Source organism: Chiroxiphia lanceolata, chromosome 12 (assembly GCF_009829145.1).
Source record: "Chiroxiphia lanceolata isolate bChiLan1 chromosome 12, bChiLan1.pri, whole genome shotgun sequence".
Lineage (NCBI taxonomy): Eukaryota > Metazoa > Chordata > Aves > Passeriformes > Pipridae > Chiroxiphia > Chiroxiphia lanceolata.
This window is the reverse complement of record NC_045648.1, coordinates 3,753,518-3,759,201: the sequence shown is the minus strand read 5'-3', so window position 1 is coordinate 3,759,201 and position 5,684 is coordinate 3,753,518.

Here is a 5,684-nt window from a genome sequence, read left to right as displayed (position 1 = left end):
CACTGAACCTGCAGTACCTGCAGATTGCTAAAAGGAATTATATCTTTTTACTACTTGTGTACCCAGGAGAGTGATTCTGCAAGGCTGAGGAGAGGGACCAGAGGGCCATGTGGTTTCTTCCTCTGTGAGAAAAGAGGAAAGAAAATGCCTCAAAGGAATCCAAAAACGACCCTGAAAGCTGATTCACACTCAGATTGTTACAGCTCGGAAGAAATTCTTCTGAGCAAAGTGCAGAGGGCCCTGACACACAGTATGGTGCTGCCATGATTTCAGAGCAGAGAATGGTTCTGGGTGTGTTTGTGCAGCCAGAATTGAGGGAAAGGGCTGGAGCTGCCAGGACAGCCAGTCCCAGCTTCGGGACCAGAACATGGCAGAGCAGTTGCGAGTCAGAGCTGTGATTTTCTTTCGCTTTACAAAGTTTTATGTTGGAAATGTAAAGTGATTAATGAACCAGAGCAGTGCTGCAGAGGGGAAATAATTTTAATGCTGTTTTTAAAGAGGCTACTAAATCAATGGGGCAGTTTAAAAAGGAATGATAGCCTGGAGATTAGGGAGCTTAATGCGAGAAATTAGGCAGGGTTTTGAGAGTGATCGAATCTCAAGCAGGCAGGTACTTTGTGATCTGCTGCGTGGGCATTTGCATGTTCAGCACACACTGGCAAAGGCAGAACTTGCTGACTTTTTAGGCCTAACTGGTCAGACTGGGTGATCCTGGTCAGCAGTGAAGGACTTGGAAAAGACACGGGGAGACTGCAAAGCACAAGTGACGCTCCTGCTTTCCCCAGTGCAGGAACAGTATTTTTCCACTCCTGTCATGGGTCTTCTGACTCTCAGCTACCCCAGCGATGTCTACATGGCCCTCTGAAGGCAGATACGAGCTTACTCTGGCTGCTGGCCAAGGGAACCAGAAGCCATGGAGCTGCAGCTAATGTGCTCCATGCCCAAATTGCTGTGGCCTGCTGAGAGGCAGGATATGAGCTTGAGCTCGGGGCTCTGGCCAGCTCAGACCAGCAGTGAAATCAGTGTTCCTCTGCATGCAGCAAAGCATGGAGACCAGGATAACCAGCTTGCATAGGATTTGGAAAGCCATTTTCATGATCAGTTAGGGCAGGTTAGCTGGCCCCATGAAGATCAGGCAGGCACACCTCGCTGTCATCCTGCCCCAAGCACAAAGAGCAGCACTGCAGGGTTGGCCTCAGAGCCAGCCTGCTCCTCTGTGGCCAAGGAAAACCGCTTTGGGAGCTGGATCCAAGTTCTGTGGGCCTCCAGTTGGCTCTGCCTGGTGCAGGCATACCCAGCATTTCTCTTCTGTTTGGGATGGCAGTGACTCGCTAGGGACAGGGAGGGTTTGAATTCCGTCCTCCCTGGCTCTGTGAGTCTCTGCAGGAGCTGTACAATGTGACACCTGGTTGTCCCTGTTGAATTCTGAGCTGGGAACGTGTGCAGGCACATACATGTGTGTGTGCAGTCTAACTTTTAACAGATGAAAGGCTGTCTCCATTTTACATGGATATCCTTGCTGGTTTTTTTTCTTCCTAAAATTTTTTATTGTCTCAGTTTTGGAGACTGCTTTGCTTAAGAAATTTCACCATATATTATTATTTAATGTTAGTGAGAGAAGCACCGTGTATGTACATATATGTGCATATGTATATGCTGTGTGTAAGAAAACAGGTATGTTTATATGCAAGTGCAGACTCAGAAGTCAGTTTTGGTTATCTTAGAATGATAAAGATATTAAGGATCTTAAAAACTGTGTGCTAGGCAGCATCAGGGTGCAGTGAATCAGGGACCTCTTTTACCTTTCACGCAAACCATGTAGCTCCCCCCCCTTCTGCTCTTATGTTCCCCCATCTGCAACATTCCTGGAACATTAAAGCATTTTAAAAGCAGGAATTTGAGTAACTGTCTCAGTGAGAGAGGATAGAACCATAGTTTGAACAGGAAGAATATTCAATTAAAACAGACCCATCAGGTGAAATCCTGGCTCTGTCAGGGTCAGTGGCACAACTCTGATCCTCCATGGAGTCGGGATTTTGCTCGGATCTTGTAACATTTGCCTTTTCTGAATTTGAGGCATTAGTCCTCACGCAGAGTATATAAGCTAAAAATGGAAAATTGCCTGACCTAAAATAGTTTGACATCCATATCATAGTGCTTATTGTCTGAGAGTACATCTAAATGACATGTTGATTAATCCTGAAGTGAGGAAAATGCGATTCGTAGGAAAGAACTGGGATTGTACCAATAATTCAGTACCAGAAGCTACACAGCCATCAGCTCAGTGTGCAGGGTTTCCAGTAAAACTTTATTTGCAAGCTGTCAGATTCATCTGCCATTTTCCCAGCTACTTTGGTTCCCTTCTGAGTGGCCCAGACAAAATAGCCCAACCCAGCTCACGTGGGCTATCAGCTACTTTACCAAAGCAACTTTTCCCCTGCCTTTTACTGCAAACAAAACAGTCACATCAAGTCAGGCTGCTGTGAGTGGCTTTTAAGAGAGATGTCGGCTGCACTTAGTGCACAGCTGGGGCCAGAGCGAAGCTGGGTAAGTGCCTGAGCTGTTCAGCTGGAAATTACATCTTGTGCAGGAACCTAAATGTCAAGTTCCCCAGTGCCCCTCACAGCCAGAACTCCAGCAACTCCCCTTTTCCCATGACTCTTCTTCACTTTCCTGCAGATGTAGCTGTGCTTTCCTTCAGATACGATAAATCTTATATGGGAATGCCACAATCTAAAGGAAAACGAGCTGTCACCCAGGACTTCAGATGACACTTAGCCACATTAACGAGTAAACAGAGCCCACAGGAAAGATGCCTTTTGAAATGCACTGTTTGTGTCAGCAGTGCTAAAACTAAGGAACCAAAACAATGAGGGGAAAAAAGGGACTCATCAGATGCACCTAAAGCTGTAGGCTATGAAGTCAGATCGGTTGAGAGCAGCTCAAATATGGGCAAATCTTTGGGACAGTACATAAATTATAATTTCCATAAGCAGTAAGACAGCGAACACTCCCAGCCTTGTGATGAGAGGAAAGCACTGAAAGGAAGGCTAAATGTAACCATGTGAAGAGAAGGGAGCAGGAATGAATGCGTTTCTTATTTTGGAACCTTCTCATGGCAAACAAGCAAGGCTGGAGCCAAAATCTTAAGGACACAGAAGGAAGTTGGAACCGCTACCCCGGCTCGTGGCTCACGAGCAAGCTGGCACGGGGAAAGGGATCAGCTCTGCATTGTTCAGGAGCCACACAAAGCATGCAGGATAACATGCATCCCCAGGGCCTCTCAACAGTCAGTGGAATCAGTCCAAACTTCTAGAAATGAGACTGAGAGATAATTTCACTCTTGACGGTGGAGGAGCAAAAATGTGCACCAGGAGAAAAAAAGAAAGAAACTACTGGTAGGGTATAGAAATTGCGGTGGGGAAACGGCTTTGCTTCAGTTGCCATAGCTAGTTACTCTTCCACAGAACCACTTCTTAGACAATAATCCTCTGAAGGAACCTTTCGGGTCACTGACATGATGAGGGGAAACCAGTATTAGCTACAGTTCTTATGTTTGTGGTTGCTTCATGTTGATACAAACAAAAGCGCTTGGTCTGGAATTAACAATAGCTGTGGTTTAGGTTTGCTTCCTTCAATGATCCCCAAATTATGCTTGTGTGCATAATTTGGTACTGGAGGCAGAATAAACATCAACTCTAATAGCTGGATTTTTAAGGCTAATATCGAGGCTAAGTACATAACATTTATCTTCTTCTGAAAAAAGCATTGTGCTCTGGTCGAGGGGGAAGATGAAAACCATGTCTGTGAGAGCAAGGGCTGATGGCTTAGTTCTGCATGATGAAATAAATAACTTCGATTAACTTCAAGCTCCAGTACCTCAGATGTTTGTTGTCACAGAGGAGCAGCTTGGCTGATTGGCAGCTCTGGTTTAGTCGACATGTGTTAACAGAAATTGCTCAATTTACATGGAGTACTTCAATCTGCTGTTTTAGAAGTTTCTGTCTCACATAGACTTGCATTTCAGCTTTTGAATAGATGGAGGACTTGTAAGGGTCATTAAAGAAATTGTTAAATCTTCTGCAAATGCCGGGGCCAGATTGCTGACTGAGATGCAGAGCATGCACGTGTCACTGCAGATACTTCCCAGATAATGGTGCTGATTGAGATTTTAATCTGGACAGAGTGCTGGAGGCAACTTTCTTTCCAACACTCAATTATCCTGACAATAATATGCTTATTTTTTTTCCCTGTGTTCCAAATGTGTGGTCTGCTGCAACTGTGCCGTGTGAGCACAGTGCCGTTTGGAGGGGGGAAGGCAGGGGAACAGAACTGGTGCCACGGCAAAGGGCTCTCACAGCACAACCCCACAGTGTGGACCACAACAAGCACAACATGTCTTCACCTCAAGTGAGCTGAGTAACCACCATGAGAAAGGGCTGCATTCCTTCCCACAGGCTGCAGGACAACTCCTTGCTGGTTCTCAGCAGCCACCCAGGAATAAATCCGAAGCACAGCCTGCTGCCAGGACTCCAGAGGATGCTGTAGGGGCAAGACTATCATTTTATTGTGTATATGCATCTTGTGTCCTCCCTAGTGGGATGCTGATCCACAGCAGAGTCTTCTAAAATCTCACACGACACAAAGAATTCAGACTAGTTTCCCACGGACCTTCTCCATAAAAGAATTTCTTAGAAGAGATAACTCAGCCAGGAAATGGGAACTTGGGGGCCAAATTCCTTCATTCGAGTCCATCTCCCATTGGTACAGGATTTAAAAAATTGTCCCTATAGGACTAATCCCAGCTATGCTTCCCTAATTTCTGCAACAGTTTCTAGAGATGAAGGGTAAAGACACTTAGAGAAAATCAAGCTTTATTTGCTTTTTATTAATTAGAGATTTCTCTTTTAGATTGAATTACTAATAACACTTCAGTTATTAAAATATATGAAACCTAGATCTACTTTTCAGTGTCTATATCATCTTCTCATCCTTAGTACTTTTCATCAAGCTCAAGGAATGAAAACAAACTCAGCTGTTTCATGTTTGTTCACAATCGACTTTTAGCAGGGTTGTGTTAGTGTTACATACTTGTTATTAAATGATGGCAGAGACAAAGAATATTCACCCTCACCTTCAGCAGGTTACAGCTGAAAATGAGAGTGTCCCAAACCTTCCAGGAGAGCCAGAGAAGGTTCTGGTGCTTCCACAGCTGCCTCTGTCCCTCCCTCTGCAGGGAGAGCTGTGAATTTGACTCTCTTTGTGTTGCATTTGTTGTTTGAAGTGAATGCACAAGCCCTCGGCAGTGCCCACAAGATTTCTGGCTTTTTATGGCTAGTTGAAAGTCTTTCCATTTGTGTTAGATGAAGCTGTATTGGATTTAGTTAAGCTGGTGCTGGGTAGCCACTCTTATTCCGGCCTAGGAGGGATTTGTTAATTTACCTTAAATCCATCCCTAATTGACTTGCACTGCACTGAACTAACACCTGATTTATGCCCTCAATTATCCCATTTTAACCAGCCTGCTGTTGGGTTCAGCACCACTACAGTCACCACACACCAGCCCAGCCTGGGAACTGCAGCACTTCCCTCTCTTGCCCGGGGCTGGATGTGTCAGCCCGACCCCGGGGCAGGAAAAAGAGGAGTCTGAACTGGCTCCTTCCATCCCAGGTCGCCAGGGGCTG